The sequence below is a fragment of the Meriones unguiculatus genome, chromosome 2 (assembly GCF_030254825.1).
Source record: "Meriones unguiculatus strain TT.TT164.6M chromosome 2, Bangor_MerUng_6.1, whole genome shotgun sequence".
NCBI classification, from domain to species: Eukaryota; Metazoa; Chordata; class Mammalia; order Rodentia; family Muridae; genus Meriones; species Meriones unguiculatus.
Window position 1 is genome coordinate 24,577,533 of NC_083350.1, and position 17,777 is coordinate 24,595,309.

The following is a 17,777-nucleotide window of genomic DNA, read 5'->3' on the forward strand; positions in this document are numbered from 1 at the left end:
ATGTCTGTTTTACATGTCTCTTCTGTTTTTAGGTATTGAAGGTTTTAAATCATCAAAAAAAAAAAAAAGGTTGAATATGAAAGATAAAAGCATTTTTGTAAAGCCACTGTTGCTTCCAGGCTCAGTGGTAGACACCTGTAATCCAGACCTGACTAAATAGTGAGATTCTGTGAAAGGAGAAAGGAAAGCACAAAAGAAGGAAGGGAGGGAGGGAGGAAGAGAGGGAGGAAGAAAGGAAGGAAGGCAGGAAGGAAGGCAAAGAAGAAAAGAAAACAGCATTCAAGTCACTGCTCCCCAGTGGCTGTTATCTGCCAGCATTTGATTAAGCACAGTTTTCAGAAATCAGTTGCTTTCAGGTGAGTCATGGTGAACAGGCTTGCCCAGGACATAAGTGCTGGGCTCTGGGAGGCACAGGAAGCTGTGACTCACGAGGTGCCATGTGAGCACTTCTTGGTCAGGGGTTTCACAGCCAAGTGTCATAGATTGTTTAGATTTGAATATACGTGGATTTGTAAATTGACTTCAATGAAATACACTTGAGAGAGGGACCACGCGTGTGCGCGCACGCAAGTGTGCGGGGGGCGGGGGGAGAGAAGGAGAGAGAGAAAGGGAGAGAGAAGGGGAGAGAGAAGGCGATGCTAGGTATCAAACACAGGGACTCATGCAAATGCTGCTCTGAGTTCCACCTGAGCATACATGCATGCATTTTAAATGGTGGAGTTGGAATATCTCCCATTAATGAATGGATGAAGGAGGCTTGGAAAGATTATTTTTTATTTTTAATATATATTTATTTTTTTCTTTATTAATTACACTTTATTCACTTTGTATCTGCCTGTGGTTCTCTCCCTCCTCCCGTCCCAATCCCTCCCTTCCATATGTGAAAATATTCAAACTGTCTTGGAACTGTCTTCATCCTAGGGAAAGAAGATTGAAGCAATGAGTTTGATGTCTGAGCAAATTCTTAATGAGCCAGAAGTTAAATTTATTCTAGATGGAATATAGATCTTATTTGTTAGAGATATTTTTCTCTATGTATTGTTCTGGATTCCTAAATATGCTGTCCTGAGATTTGAATGTAGTTTTTCTGTGCCAAAATTCCTATTGTTTTTGGGAGGGGGCACTTGAACTTTAGATCCTCCTTTCCTCCAGAGCACTGGATGGATTGATATAACACACCTGCCTCCTATTGTTCCCTTCTCTTTCACTTATGACTGCTTTGCTGTTCTTCTTACCAAGAGCTGAAGAAGCACGAGGCTCCCACCACTTGTACTCTCTAACCCAAACTATGCAGCCTCCAGAAGAAGCATGAGCCTAAATAACCTTCTGTTCTTTATAAATGGCTCAGTGCTAGGTGTTCTTTAAGAACAACAGTAAACCTCTAAGAGATAGAACCCACATGCCCATGACCTGGACCCTATTGGCAGAGTACAAAGTAGAAGGCAGCTTTGAGGCATTTCTTCCAAAATAATGTGTTCTCAGCTCTTGCAGATATAAGGATGGCTATTTCTCTGTTTTGGAGCTCCAGTGGTCTCAGACAGCAGTAATGGACCCATGTGTTTGGAAGCTGGTAGAAAGTGCCACATTTAGGGTCAGGTGCAGTATGAAGGAAGAAACAGGTTCCTAGTGTATGCTAGAGCTGTGTGTGCTCATAAGGTGGCCTCTGGAGGAATGTCTGGCTTCTGTGGGGGTGTATTTGGGGGAACTCTTTCTATGAGCTGAGGAGCCAGGCCAGAAGTCTGCAGTACCAGTTAAGTTCTGTTCTCAAACATCTGAAGGTGTGGCCACAGGTGGGGTTACCACACTTCTGCGAAGACCCCATCCACCCTGAAGCACATATAGACAGCAGCAACTGAGTGGTTACAAAAAGAAAAAAACAAAAAACAAAAAAACAAACAGATATGGTGAGTTTGGGAGGAGGTTGCATTAAGGGCATAAGAGGAGAATTGGAAGGCGAAATAGAGGCGGCTCTGAACACACTTTGTTTTACACATGTGTGAAAGAGAATTTTAACAATAGAGAAAAAGAGAATATCTCAAAGAATATGAGATATGAGATATCATATGCCAATCAAGAGAACAAGCAGGACCAAGCACTTCTTGAGAAACAATTCCTGGTAATCCAGGGGACCTGGGGGACTGACAAGCTGCGTGACAAGCAGGGTTAATCATAGCACAAATAAGTGTTAAACACACACTACATTAGCTCCTGGCAATCATTCCACAACTGAGAAAAAGAAGGTGAATTTTATGTGACTCCTTTTCCCAGTAACTTTGGATAAAGCTATTCGAAGTGTTTCAACCAACTCTAACTGGTATTAAAAACAGGGGTCATAACTGGAGTAGGAAATGAGAGCTGAGTGGTTTTATACATACACACACATACAGCTAGATGGGTGGAATCATCATTTACTCCTTTGTAATCCCCTCTTGGAAGATGTAAGTGTCTGTATGTAGGGGTTAAGGAAGGCTCCTGAGGTGTTGTGAGTTGTCACCTGCTTCGAGCTAATTCATTAGACCAGCTGCCTGGCATCAGAGGTAAGCAACGTCTAGTTTAACACAGGAAAAAATGTGAAGACAGATGGGGGTCAGGTGCCCAATGGTAGGCGGGAGACAGCCCAGAAGAAATGTTTTTCTGATGCCTCAAGGTTGCCCTGGGCTAGCTGACTTAGAAGTAAATGGGACTGAGAAACACAAACTTTTTCAGTATTTTTAAAATATTCAGTGTAAAAAATAATTACATTTTTATTTGGAATTTTAATACATACCTATCTCAAGGCCCATTTTAGTAAAATTTCAGAGTCAGAAGAAAAGCTTCCAGGCAGTAGGCAGGTGGTCACTGTATTAATTGCTTATCTAATCGCTGTGAGCAGAAGCAGCTCAGGGAGGAAGGGGGTAGCTTGGCTCACGGTCTGAAGAAAGACAGTCCATCATGGTGCAGATACCAGCTTGGTGGTGGGACTGTGGAGCAGCTGGTCATACTGCTTCTGCTGTCAGGAAGCAGAAAGACATGGACTCTGAGGATCCACTTGTTCTCGCTTTTCTGTTTGGTCGGGGACGCCAGAAAACAGTGCTGCTTCCACTCAGGATTTTGTTTCCTACACATGTGTGAAACAAAATTCTAGTTCCTGTCAAGTTGACAATCACTATGGACCATCACAGCCACAGGCAAGGGGCTGAGAGTCAGAGTAACATCAAGCAACTCTTTGCACCATCAGAATCTATCCTACAGGGAAATTTTGCCTCCAGAATTCCAAGGACAAAACATGTCCCCGTCTAGATTTCTGTATGTCCAGTCACATTTGAAAGGTAGAATTAAAACATTTTTCAAATATGTGCCATGCATGGCAAAGCCCTATAGGCTGCCATTTCTCCAGCTTTTTCTTCCATGTTGACAGAGATCCGGTCCCTCAGTAGGTGCTGGAGAAGCTGCACCCTCAGTCTCCCAGCCTTCCAAGCTAGGTGAAAGGGGCCGTCACTGTCATCGTAGCAAAGGCAGAACATAGCTGCCTTTGCTACGATGACAGTGAGTCCACAGCACGCATTCTCTCAGGACTTCCTCCACTCCCCACAGGAGAGAGAGAGAGAGAGGAAGAGTGTGTGCATAGGGGTTGTCTTGAGTGACATACATCCCTGAGTTTTATAATCGGATATCTAAGTAGATATCTAAGATTTAAAAAAATCAAAAGGCAAAGTAAGTATATTATTAGCTTGTAAAAATAAACATAAAAGTCAACAGAGCCAACAGAGCTAAAAAATGATTGTTTCTGAAGAGTACCATGAGGGTTGGCGTTGTGGGGACTGTTGTTTCCCATCAGAGACTCTGCAGCACCATGTGAGCATGTAAACATTATGTTGCCAAAATAAGTAATCAAATGGCAGCTTAGTTAGAAAAAGTTGTGGGGTTTTTTGTTCGCTTGTTTGTTTATTCTTTTTCAAGACAGGGTTTCTCTGTGTAGCCTTGGCTGTCCTGGATGCACTTTGTAAACCCAGCTGGCCTGGTACTCATAGCGATTTGCCTGCCTCTGCCTCCCCAAGAGCTGGGATTACTTAAAGGAATCCACCTTCACACCCAGTTGTAAGAAAAAAATTTTTTTTAATATTTATTTATTTATTTTATGTATATGAGTGCTCTATCTACATGTATACTTGAATGCCAAAAGAGGGTACCAGATCACATTATAGATGGTTGTGAGCCAACATGTGGTTGCCAGGAATCAAACTCAGGACCTCTGGAAGAGCAAACAATGCTCTTAACCTCTGAGCCATCTCTCCATCCCCATATGATTTGGAATCTTTCTTTCTTTCTTCCTTTCTTCCTTTCTTCCTTTCTTCCTTTCTTCCTTCCTTCCTTCCTTCCTTCCTTCCTTCCTTCCTTCCTTCCTTCCTTTTTTTCTTTCTTTCTTGTTTTTTTTTTTTTTTTCAAGACAGGGTTTTTCTGTGCAACAAAGCCCTTGCTGTCCTGGACTTGCTTTGTAAACCAGGCTGGACTTGAACTTTAGCGATTCATCTACCTCTGCCTTCTGAGTGCTACAATTAAAGGCATGTGGCACCATGTCCAGCTGTAAGAAAAAGTTTTAGGTGGACATCTGTAAGAATGGATCTGTAAGAATGGATTGCTGTGAGTTTGAGGCCAGCCTGGTCTACAAAGTGAGTGCAGGACAGTCAAGGCTACACAGAGAAACCCTGTCTCAAAAAACCCACAAATACACACACATACACACACAACTGAGATTCACAGCCAGACACTATGTGGAGCACCAGGAGCCTTGCAGAAGAATAGAGGGAAGGCTAGAAGGACCCAGAGGGGACAGAAGCTCCACAAGAAGGCTAACAGAGCCAACTAACCTGAGCCCAGGGGGCTTGTGGAGACTAAAGTACCAATCAAGGACCACGTATGGACTGGACCTAGGCCCCCTACACATTTGTACCCACGGCAGCTTGGTCTTCATGTGGGTCCCTTAGTAAGAGGAGTGAGGACCTGTCTCTGAAAAGGACTCTGTTGCATGCTTTTTAATCACGTCCTCCTGTGGGGAGGGGCCATAGCATATGTAGCCTGGAGCCTGTAGTGGGCATTGACTCTCCCAGAACTGGAGTTACAGTTGTGAGCCACCATGAGGGAGCTGAGATTCTAACCCAGGTCTTCTGCAGGAACTATAAGTGCTTTTCATCATTGAGCTAACTCTCCAGCCCCACAGAGGATACTTTAATATATATTATATAATGCACACATCTATTTTATATTAAGCAAATAAAAGATAAACAATTAACAAATTTATTTAAACACTCTTCTATACTTGGCATTATCTTATAGCAATATAACTTGGAGATGGTACAGACATCAGAATCACTATATCCTCCTAGTCTATAAGGTGCTGAACTGGTGACTCATTATTATAGATGGAAGCTCTGTTTAATGGGTATCGAAGTTCTTTGACAATGAAAAAACCAACATGACCCAGTGAACACGTGTTCCCATTCACCTTTGCATACGTGTTCAACTGATCCTTGGGATTAATTCATAGGACACATATATACTTGACATTTTGATATTTGTTTCTTACCTTTCTTCCAAAGAAGTTGCATAATTTGCATGCCTGTTGCATTGATAAGATGTTTGTCCATTTGACGCAAACTTAGATATATCAGGAAAGAGGGGACCTCAGTTGAGAAATTGTTTCTATCTGATTGGCCTGTGGGCATTTTCTGTTTGCTGATTGATGTAGGCATCCTAGCTAAGTGTGGGCGGCCCCAGCTCTGGGAAGGTATGCTGTGCAGTAGTTTTGTCATAGATTAAAACCTTACTTTATGGAGAGAATCTTCTTAAGATAAAGGAAGTTTTTTTGTTTTTGTTTTTTTTTAGGGTGAAACAACAGAATGTTCTAAAGGGAAGTGAAATATTCCATCTTAGAGGAAAGCTCATTAAACTCAGGAACTAAACAACTCAAAATAGCTTCAAGGAAGTCCCTGAAACTGAGCAGACTCACTAGGCCTCTTCGTCCCCATGTATATTTAAATAGTAAGTGTTAATGAGGGACTCTGAGACAAGATGAGCTGCTTAGAAGACGTTTAAACAAGCTGAGCTGCCTGGAAGAGGCTCAGTCCAACTGAGCCACCTGGAAAGGATGCTCTCCAGCCTGTTGAGTTACCTTCAGGTTGTACAGTATGCTCCAGGTTTCCAGCTTTTTGTGAGCTGTCACCACTGCTGGTGAGGGCTTTGGTGATGCAACTGTCTTGAGTAATTTCTGCTCCAATAAGTAACCCCTCACCCATATCCCTGTAATTAACCCCAATAAAGCTCATTGATTCACCAGTTAGAATCTGGTAGTCTTCTTACTTTGGAATGTCATTGATTCTCTATCTGGGGTGAGTAGATGTTTGTTCATGTCTTGCCATGAACAGTCATGTGTGGTCCTGGGAGGTATAAGGTTCATGGCTGAATGTGACCTAAAGGGAAGCAGTATATCTTTCCCCATGGTTTCCTGCCTTGACCTGTCTCGGTGGTTGACTGTAATCAGGCTGCCTAAGCCAAATAAAACTCCTCCCCAAGATGGTTTGGCCAGCGTTTTATCACAGCAAACTAACATACCCGTGCCTGCTTTCCCATACACATGGACAATGTGTGACATACTATGATATATCTATATCTATATCTATATCTATATATATATCACATATATATAGCAATCGTGTATACATGTATATATCTAAATCGCATAGATGTTTATGACTTATGAGTACTTGTTTTGCTGTCATTCATGGTTTATGGCCCTTAGCTTTATCCCCAAAGCAAACCATTAAAAATCACAATTTCACTCCACCAAGTTAGGTCATAGAAACTAATTTCTGTCTTGCAGCTGGCTCTAAAAACGTGTCCTGGGTGACAGTAGAACATGAGTCCCTCTTCCCCCAACCCTGATGCAAACAAGAACCTAGGCTCATACCTGGGGGAAAGGTGCACAACACAGAGAGGCCAGGACAGCCTGGACAGGCAAGTCTGACTGGGCCTCCCTATCTGTATTAGCAGCAGCATTCAGCCTTTCGTCTAACCACCTTTCTACAAAGTTGTTCAATCCTGCCTACTCAGTAGTCTCCAGAAGAACCCAAAAGGGCTAAGCAGTGGTGGTACACAACTTTAATCCCAGCAGAGGCAGAAGCAGGTGGACCTCTGTGAGTTCAAAGCCAGCCTGATCTACAGAGTGAGTTCTAGGACAGCCAGGCTACACAGAGAAACCCTGTCTCGGAAAACAAAAACAAAACAAAAAACAAACAAACAAACAAAGAACCTGAAAGGCCAGTGTTCATAGAATTCCTAGAAAGCAGACAACATAGTCACCTGGGGAGTGCCCCCAAGGCATCTTTTGCCTTATGTATCTCTTTGTATCACTTCTATTAAGGATATCCTTTATAACAAAGTAGTAAATTTGTTTCCCTACAATCTGTTCAATGAAATCAATGGAAACTAAAGAACAAGTTGTGAGCCCCCTGATTTAGGGGTGCTTGGTCAGAAGTACAGGTAAAACTAGGAGTAGGGAGGTAACCTCGGGGGACTGAATCCTCTATCTTCAGAAATATAGTGTCAGAACTGGACTGAGTTAGGGGATACCTGACTGATATCTGCTACAGAACTGATAGTGTGTTTGATATGATGGTGTCAGGTGTGATCTGTGCTAAGAGTACAGGAGGAGAAACTGAGTTTAAGTTTCCATTAGTTTTCCCTTGTAATCTTTAGTTTTACTTTTGTTTTCCTATTATATATCTATTTTACTTTGCTTTTTGAGACAGGGTCTCACTACTTTGTACAGGACACTGGCCTTGAAACTTGCCGTAATCCTCCTGTTTTTGACTCATGAGTTCTGGGTTTGCAGGTGTGTGCCACTAAATCTGGCTTCGTTTTTGATCTTTAGAATAATGCTAAAGTTAAAAACCAAAGTAACCAACCAACTAACCAACCAAACTCAAACATCGGCAATGTGACAAGTAAAAAATAGCTTTCTGTCTTTTCTATAAGTTACTTATTATTATGTGTGTCTTTCCGGCATCTGTGTGCTTACATCATGTGAGTACCTGTACCCACAGAGGCCAGAGGAAGGTGAGGGATCTCCTGGAACTGGGCTTACAGGCAGGTGTGAGCCACCATGTGGGTGCTGGAAACTATCTTGGGGCCCTCATCAAGAATGGGAGTAAGTGGTCTTAATTGCTGAGACATCTCTCCAGCCCCTCACTGTTTTACTTTACATTTAATTTTCTTCTCTTTAGCTGGGAAAGACAGTCAGCGGTCTGTGAGCTTAGGAAAACAGAAAAGGTGGTGTTATATACACAGGCTCCTTTCAGAAGAATTTGGATGCCTCTCTTTGTACTGTATAACAGCAGCGAGTTATAAGAAAACAAAGCCAAGCTGGGAATGTCAAGTCTAGCTAGAATGAAGCAAAAGAGGGGCAAATTGCCAATAACATAACAGGAACTTTAAGAGTCCTTCAAATAGTGGTGGGTGGTGATTAATTCCAGGGGCCAATTGATAAATGAATAACTATCTCAAACCAGCAGATGATTAAAGAAACCGTATGCAAGATAAAAACTATTACACAACACCACCAATCATTCCTCCATCTAGGAGCAATGGTAATTCTGTGCCACACTCACGCTCTAGACAAGAGGAAGATCCAGCTTGGATCTCAAGGGGCCCACAGGAGTGAGAAGAGAGGTTGGGTGCAAAGCGCCTTTGGAACTCCCCTCTAGGGGACGCTAGAGGAAGCCACCTCAGACCTGAGTTATGAAGGATACAGAGACACCCTTCCCAGCAGAGGGGAAGGTAGAAAGTATTCTTCAGAATCCAGCAGTTCGGAAGAGGGAAGACTTCAGTTTTAGGTTAGGCACAATGAAGGATGAGGTTGGAAAGGTCCAGGCATTTTCACTAGTCAGTGGAAAGTGACAAAAAAAGAAAAAAAGACACATACTTCTCAAAACTTCTCGAGAACATGGCAACAGGGCAGGCAAGATGGCTGATTAGGTAAAGGTGCTTGACATAAAGCCTGATGCCCTGAGTTCAATCCCTGGGACCCACGAGGTAGAAGGAAAGAACAGACTCCTCACAGATTGGCCTCTGGCCTCCTCATGTATGCTATAGCCCAAGCACAGACACATACAGGCACAGACACATGCCAACCACCACCAGTGCTACCACGCCAGTAAGCAGACAAATGTGAGAGATCGTGGCAAAATGGACTAACCATGATCATAAGACAACCTGGAAATTTGGTTTGTGTTTTTCTGCGGTAGATGGAGCCCAGAGGCTTGCAAATGTTGGGCAGGTGCTCTATCTCTGAGCACATCCCCGGCCCTGAAAACTGCTACTTGGCTATGTAAGTTAATTACACTAATTAAGTTTAACAGGTGTTATGTTATCAACACTGGGTCAGTGTAACGTTCATCGAGTGTCTTTGTCAATGGGCACTCATGGTTCTTTAAGATCTCTTCCTTATAGAAAAGAGATGTAGATGAACACTACACACAATGATGAGCATGAAAGAAGAGGAAGCTGATTTTTTAAAATACCAATTGGTATTTTGTTTCATTTTAAATTTAAGTATAATTACATTAACTCCTTCTTTGCCTTTTCTGCTTCCAACTCCTCCCATGTCTGCCACCCTGGCACTTCCTCTCACACTGATGGCCTCTTTTTCTTTGAATATTATGGTTTTATGTGCATGCACAAATGTATAAATATAGCCTGCTGAATCTGGTTAGTGTTGTATGTATACTGTTTCAGGGATGACCACTTTGCATTAGATAGCCAATTGGATAACCAAGGGCACATCCCTAGGAGAGACCAAGTTTCCCTCTCTTGGCACTCATTAGTTGTTTGCTATCCTTTGTCTACAGATGAGATCCAGAGAGATTTCTCCACTCTATATTAGCACACCTATTTACTTATCATTACTTATGCCTTGTTTAGGCAGCCATATTTTTTTCAATATCTTGGATGTAGCTTTGTTGTTCCTGGTCCAAGCTTTCCATGCACTCTTCTGCAATGCTCCTTGAGCCTTAGGTGCAAGAATTGTGTTGTAAATACATTCATTCATGATCAGTTGAGCTATGCGTTATGACCACTTATCTCTGCCTTATGGCCAATTGTGATTTTCTCTGATGGGCTCCGTCTGCTGCAAAGAGAGGCTTCTTGGATGAGAGATGACAGCTACACTTATGTGTGGGCATAAGGATAAGTATTTAAAATGTAGTCAGGCATTATGCTGGTCTAATACACTGGCATTGGTAGGTTCTCCTCTAAGACCCATGACCTTCTTAGCCCCAGGTAGTTGGCTCGGTTTCTAGAAACCAATTAGATAGCTATCACCAAGATACATGGATGTTACTACTTGACCTCTGGGGATCTCCTGCTGCTTATTGTTGTGGTTCTCAGCCATCACAGCTGAGTAGGACAGTTGGTTGTGCCCTTCCATGGAGACCAGAAGAGGACATCGGATTCCCTGGAAGCGGTGTTACTGGACAGTTTTGAGCTGCCACATGGGTGCTGGCAATCTACCCAGAGACCTCTGGGAAAGCAGTCAGTGCTCTGCACCACAGAGCCAGCTCTCCAGCCCCTCTTTCCATTTTTAATACAGTCTAACCACTTTGTGTCGGCTCATTCTGAATTTATTTTCTGTATTGAACAAGCCAAGGATGTACTTGGCTTGACCTTCTAGGTCAAGGTCTCTAAGAGATTAAGGGAACCCTTCAGGCTGTTGTGGACAATGGAGTGGAGCTAGGAAGATTTCAGAACTAATCCTTGTTACATGCACGAGATACTTGCATCGACTGACCAAATGTGCTGAAACTTGGCATGCTTCTGTCAGAGAGGACGAGGGACGGGGTTTCTACGTCAGGGCTCCTTCATCAGCAACGTCAATTTCGAGACCCTCCTCCCCAAGGTGTAACAGCTTACAGGAGGGAGGCCTGCACTTTGAACATGCTCTCCCTCATCTGGTGGTTTTCAGACAAGACTGATTTTCATTCGGTGTCTCTTCTACGTTCCAAGCTGGCTTTCCTGCAAGTCTTTTTTTTTTTTTTTTTTTTTTTTTTCAGTTGGGGTTCTTCAAAAAGCTTCCTGTCACTGTCAGCGGCAGCAGAGAAACTCCACACCGCTGTCAGCAGCTGAGAAGCTCCTCTTTTAGGGATCTTCACCCAGGTCAAGTCGGGTCCTTGACTTATGAGGCCATGAGTCCAGCCAAGTTAGTGGGCTTATTAAGTAAAGATAAGAGCTAGCTCATGCTTCATATCAGAGAGAGAGAGAGAGAGAGAGAGAGAGAGAGAGAGAGGGAGAGGAGGAGAGCACAAAGCCCTCCATGGGTGCCTTGCGTTTGCTTTATTCTATGGCGGGTTTGTTTTGTGTGTCTCCGAGGATGCGATTTCCAACGAGACTTAAAGATTAAAGTTTTAAATTAAATAAAAAACTCAAGCCCGTTTACTGTTCTTACCTTACAGAATTTCTACTTTGCAAAAGGAATTGTAAGGCGCTTTTACGAGGTGCATTGTTTAGACTTAGGGATGAGAGAGGAGTGTTGAGTGTTACCGGTTAAGCTCAAGCAAGCGCTCTGCCCCCAGCTACCTTTTAAATACTCCTGCAGACCTCAGCTTGCCTCTCTTCTGACCCCAGAGCCGAGGGGACGCAGGTGTAGGCGCAGCACCTCAAATACTGCCGGGTGGGAGTCGGGGAGGGGGTGGGTGGGTCGGCGTGGAGATCCGAACAGCCGCCGGCAACGCTGCGCGGGGCGCCGAACGTGGCCGCCGCACAGCGAACGGCTCGCTCGCGACACCCCGGCTCCTTCTGGTCCCAAGTTCCTAAACCCCGGCGGCTTTGATCTTAGCAGAAACTGAGCTCGCTGCAATTAAGAGTTTCTCGAAGTCTGAGCGCCCTCTGCCCCGCCGCCTTCAGCGAACTGCTCCCGAAACGTTGACTTGGCTCGCGGCGAGCGCGGCTCCTCTTACCAAAGGAGTTCAGGTCCCCGGCTCTCGCTAACCCCGCCAGCTTTCCGGGCTGGCGCGGTCGCCGACCCCGCCGCCTGCGGCCAAGCCGACGACAGTGGGCTGGAAAGTGAAGCGAGGCTCGCGGGGTGGCGGCTGGGAAGCAGGAGCGCGGGAGCGCCCCGGGAGCCAAGTGCGGCCAAACAGCAGGGTCAAAGGATAGACAAAGAGCGGTCACGGTCAGGGTGGCCACCTGCCTCCCGGGCCCTAGACCTAGGTCGCCGCACGGGAGCGGGGCTACGTAAGCCAGCCCAGGCCTGGCGGCCCAGCCCCTCTCCGTCCGGGGGAGGGCTCGAGGGAGGGCAGACGGCGGGGCCCGCCCCCGGCCCCAGCTCCAGCCTGGTCCCCAAGCCGCGAGCGGCCACGGCCGCTTGCCAGGGGGAGGCGAGAGGCTCCTCCCTGGAGCAGAGAAACCAGTTTGTCCGGTCGGGCAGAGCGGAGGGAAAAGGGCTGCCGCCGAGGAAGGGCGCACCGACGCGGGGCGGGGGGAGGCGGGGAGCCCTTGGCGAGCCACGAGAGCCGGAGGAGTCGCGGCCAACTGGACGGGCTTCCCGGGGCCCCCGGCCAGCCCCGTGTGCCATGCAGCGCTAGCGCAGCCGCAGCGCTGGGGCCGGGTGGGAGGCGGCCAGGTGCGCACAAGCCTCGGAGCGGCGCGCACCCCGCGGATGCCCGGTCGGGGCCCAGAGAGCACTAGGTAAGCGGGGCGAGGCGCTGGCGTTTCCCCTACCTCCGGGACCCGGCCAGCCAGGCAGGGTCCCCTGGCTCCTGTGGTGGTCCGCGGGCTCGTGGATTCCACATCCCCGCGATGCGTTGGCAGCAGCTGCCCGCTCGCTCCCTCGGGCTCCCGAACCGGGACGAGTGGTATTTGGGGGGCGAGGGCGGTGGTGCCGGAAGCCTCTGCCCCCTCCACGGTCCGGGGTTGGCGAAGGGCAAGATGAGCGATTCCCAGTTCTTTAGGGTTTTCACCTGTTCCCGGGGGAAGGGGGGAAGGGATCTCCCGGGAGCTGTTTTGAGTATTTTATTTTTCGTTGGTTTGCGACGGAGTTAAGTTTTCGGGGTTTAGCCAGGGAACGGGGTGGGGATCTTCGAAGAGTGTCGCTGGCTGTCATGCGAGGACCACTGGCCGCTCTGGGAATCTTCCACTGACAGGTTTGGGGAGAAGGCGATCCCGTGCACACGAAAATGACATCAGGGAGGAGCGTTTCTGGCCGCCGCGCACCTGCTGGGAGGGATGAAAGGGGCGAGACCCTTTGCCTGCTGGGCTCCTCTGGTGCGCATCGGTGAGGGAAGAGGAGTGAAAGGGGAAGCGAACGCTGTTCCGGGTGCAGGACCGAGCTCTCTGGCTCTGACGAACTGTCTTACAGCACGTCCTGAACCCCCCGTTTGATACCTGGAGCTGTCAGTGGAGGAAAACGCCGCAGGCGGCGGGCGCTGTGGTGTGGAACAGGGCTGGCGCTTTAACTCCTCTTTGGGCCAATTCTCTCAGCCCAAAGTGAAAGAAATGTCTGGCCAGCCGCTCGGAGGGAGCTGTGAGCGTGTACGTCTCTGCCCCTGGAGGCTCAGAGTGCAGATCTCTAGACTGGGAGCACCAGGGGTGAGGAGTTGGCACAGGAAAGTGGAAGGCTCCATTTGACCCCAACCCCCGACCTGCACACACTGGCTTAGGTGTTCTTCTCGCCCTTCTCTTGGTGGTGGACTCCTCCATCCTCCCCAGATTGCCCTCCCTGTTGGGGTGAAGAGAAGATTCATTCCCATCTTTCTAGGTCCGTTGTTTTCAAAGTTCTCCCTCCACCCCAAGAAAATCAAACCGGATGACACCCAAGTGCTTGAAGACACCAGGCACTCCTTGGCCACAGAGGAGGAAGGTTAACTGCCTTGAGGAAGAAAAGCTACAAAGGGTGTGTGTTTCAGGGTCTTGCTGGACAGTAAAGGTCCGTCTCAAAAGAGGAAAGCCAAACAGAGTGCGAGGTCAAAGCCCGGGTCTCCACTTTGTAAGCAGGACTTTTGTGTTGGGCCTAAAGTGCCATTGGTTGTTCTGTCTTTTGTTAGGACCTTATTAAACCCCATCATAAACGCACGTACTGTGCGAAGGATGATGAGTGCTTATTAGCTGATTAAATTCTGGGGAGCAGTCACACCTGCCTACAATTAGCCTCTGAAACAGCTAATGGTTTCCTTTATGCAGAGACTTCCTTGTCTTGAGAGAATGCGTAACCGCTGTGTTCATTTATCATCTTCTCATGGCTTTTGCTTTAATAATTTTCACTGGCTCTTCATGTCGGGGCCCATGGAGGGGGCAAAGGAGCCTCGTGGCTTGCTTAGCTCTAACTAACACAGCTCCTTGTTCGCCTCCTTCAAACTCCACTGATTTTTATCTTAAGGACAATGCACACCCAAGTTTACTTGTTATCACTTCCTACTAATGGGACTGGGAGCAATTCATTTTTTTCTGTTTAAGATGGTGATTTAAAACATTGATTTCTGGGAACAACCTATAAAAAAAATCAAGTTTTTGGATGTAAGCCAAGTTCAGGGCTAGCTCCGTGGTTAGCCTCACTTCGGTACCCTGATCTTGGTGAATGAGCATCTGCGGAGTGCTTCCCTCCTTCCTGACCTTCTTTCCGTTCTTTCCTTCTGTTTTAAAGCAAGGTGTAGTGAAAAATACTCGCTTTTAGAGTCCAACAGACTCCAGCTATCTTACTAATCACCAGTTTGCTCATCTGTTAAGGGGAGAAGATACTTTTTCCCCCCCATTGGGGGAAGGTTGGAGAGGAGAGACAGAGGACATTTGCGCCTTTTAGGAATATTAGATGTTTGGGTGTTGTTTTATTTTCTCTGTAAGAAGAATGTCGTTTTTATTTTCAGTATCGATTGTGGTATTTCCAGACAGGGTCTCCTTTGTCTATGTTAGCTACAAGCTTGCTATGTAGCTGACAGTGACCTTGAATTTCTGACCCTCCTGCTTTGCTTCCCAAGGGCTGAGATTACAAGTGTGTCCCTTGCACACCTGGCATATTTAATTAATTGTTTGTTTGTCTTGCAGAGCTGGGGATAAGCTAACCAAGTGTTTACCAGGAGCTTTTCTCTCAGCCCCTTGACATGGCTTTTAAAAGCCAACACCAGGGACAAGTGTTTGGTGTTTATACCTTATTATCACTTGATTCTGGAGTCTGAACATGTAAACAGGCTCGTTGGTATATTAGTACTTTCCTATCTTACCCGTTTAAATTCTGTGTTAGTTTTTCTGAAGCAACATTCATGGACCACAGGTGATCTCTAGAACTCTGGAGAGATTTTCATTCTGCTCTTGGCCTTGCTCCTTCATTCTAGTTTGTAAAAGAAACCTTTGGATCTTCGGATACAGAGGAACTGGCTCTTTAGGGGCAAGTGCAAGTTGTGCGGGGTTCCTTCCTGACCCAGAATCCTATCAAGGGGAACATTAGGCTTCTTCAAAACTTGCTTTTAGAAGTATTGCCTCTATATCTGCTTCTAGATTTATCTCCAGGGAGCTTTGCTTTTTAATGGCATTGACTAGATCCAGTATTGGTTGATAGGTGTCTGTCTGTCTGTCTTTCTCTCTCTGTAACAATTATCTTGCTTCCAAAGAGGTTGAATTGCCACACATACCTAGATGTCATTTTTAATGGTTTTTTTGAGACAGGATTTCCCTGTGTAGCCTTGGCTGTCCTGACTCTCTTTGTAGACTAGGCCGGCCTTGGACTAACAGTGATCAGCCTGCCTTTGCCTCCCAGAGTGCTGAGACTACAGACAATGCACCACTGTGCCTGGCCAAAGGTGGCTTTTTCATCCTACCACCTGTGTTACTCTGGAATCTCATCCAGGTGCCTACCAAAAAGCAATGCCAAAGATAAGCTCTTTTGTAGCTCTCTATGTCAATAAGGCCCTGGTCTTATGGAGGATGATTATGGAAAACAATTATATATGTGAATATACATTTCTCATTTTTATTCTTAGAAGCCAGGGAACTTACCAGCTCACATTTGCGTACATTTGCCTCCTGATACCTTTGAGTGAATGGCACTTTTAAATAAATGATCATGCAGTCTACCCACAATGGGGGCCATTTTAATAACGGGTCCCAGTGGACAGAGTCCAGAGCAGTGTAAAGCGGAAACACTGGCCTCTACCTCCTCAGACTCAGGTTGGCATCTAGGCCCCATTGTTTCCCAGCTGCATAACTTGGGGAGCTTCCTGCAGCCTGGCTTCTTCTCCTTTAAATGGTGCGGGGGGGGGGGGGATGATTTTCAAATCAGGCACTTGGGAAAGGAGGGCTCGTGGCCCCTAATGAGAGGCGTTAACCTAGCTTTGGTCTAGCTGTGTTGGTGGCAGTGCTCTCTCGGTAGTGCTTGCCCACCCATTGCCTTTCTCCTGGTCCATGGAGAACACAGGATTCATTTTACATGTTAGCATTTGCTTAGCAAACACAGGTGCACATTTGCACCTGGAAATGGAAAAAAAGACCCAGAGTAAGAGCAGGTTTCTAAGGCTTTGAATCCTTTGCCATTGTTCTGGAGTGCTTGGATGACTAGGGAGCTAAGCAGCCTCTCACCTTAAAGGAGGATGAGTTTAGTCACAGCCACGGTGGACTCTGGATGCTCTCTATTGGTGCTACCTCCTCCTGTCCAGCAGAGGCTCTGGGGACACTCAGAACACTACAATGCCTTCTGGATCCCGTGCTCTGTTGATCGCTCCTCTGCTTCCTCTTCTTTACTCCCAGGTTAATACTTAGTAGTGTTTGAACCTCATGGTTCGTGGAGCCTGGGTATCTGTGGCTGGTGAAACTTGATGCAACCTTCCTTCCTTCCTTTCTTCATTCATCCACTTACTTTCAGTTATGCCAATGGATTCCCTGCCTAATTTGGGGACGATTGTCATATTTATTAAGGGCCTGAGTTGGTCTTCTTTGATAAGAAATCTGGACAGAGGGCTGGCAGTTAAGAGCATTTGCTGCACTTACAGAGGACCTAAGTTTGGCTCACAACACTGGCATGGCAGTTCACAACCATCTAGAACTTCACTCAGGTGGTCTGATGCCCTCTTTGGGCCTCCCAAGGATACCGCATGCATGTGGTGTAAAAAGAGGCAAACACACACACACACACACACACACACACACACAAATAAATAAATCTGAAAAAAAAAAAAGAGTTGACTAGGTTCTCTCTCCTGCTCTGGACACTGTCTCTACATGGGAAAAGGGTGGTCTTAGGTTAGGTCTGGAGGGCTTTGTGATTCTCTTCTAGCTCTGTGGGCCTGGTTTATCATCAGTCTTCAAGTGTAGCCTTTAAGGTGTGAGGGATGAGCCTGGACACGATAGCAGAGGTGTCATTCTGGGCAAAGGACTGGACTCCTGGGGGCAGCTTGCCCTAAGTACCTTTCAGCAGTGAAAGCTATCCACTCCCTCCTAGCATGGTTGAGAAGCTAGCTTCTGTACTGGGTATGTGTGGAGCCTGACCTTTGCCTGGTAGCCTGGGTCTCTGTTTGCAGGGCTGTTGTTTTATGGCTTCGTTTCTTTGCTGAGTGGCTTCTGTTCCACCAGAGTTGAAGTTTGTTTGATTTAGGGTAGGCTGTGTTTGAAATCAGTTTTCCAATCTTTGCCTAAACTGAGTTGAGCTAGAAAAGCCCACATAGGGCCCCTTAGACGCCAAATATTGTCCTCACAGTCTATCCTGCTCATAGGAAGGTGTGCCCATGCGTTGGATACATGATTTATTTTATAAAACATGGTGTGATGTA

General features: G+C 46.3%; 1 protein-coding gene and 1 long non-coding RNA gene across 2 annotated transcripts in view; one reads left to right on the top strand and one right to left on the bottom strand.

Annotated features, from left to right (window-relative positions):
• Positions 1 to 835: 835 nt before the first annotated feature.
• On the bottom strand, positions 836 to 12,229 carry LOC132652289 (uncharacterized). Its single transcript, XR_009589773.1, has 3 exons — positions 11,605 to 12,229; positions 2,768 to 2,989; positions 836 to 917 (listed from the first exon to the last, which is right to left on the bottom strand). It is a non-coding gene; the product is annotated as an uncharacterized LOC132652289 (long non-coding RNA).
• A 160-nt stretch (positions 12,230 to 12,389) lies between these two features.
• Positions 12,390 to 17,777, top strand: part of Atp8b1 (ATPase phospholipid transporting 8B1) — a 122,714-nt gene continuing 117,326 nt past the window's right edge. Inside the window, exon 1 of the mRNA XM_021641797.2 lies at positions 12,390 to 12,714. The gene's annotated coding sequence lies outside the window, so the exon portion shown is untranslated. The remainder of the gene's footprint in view (positions 12,715 to 17,777) is intronic.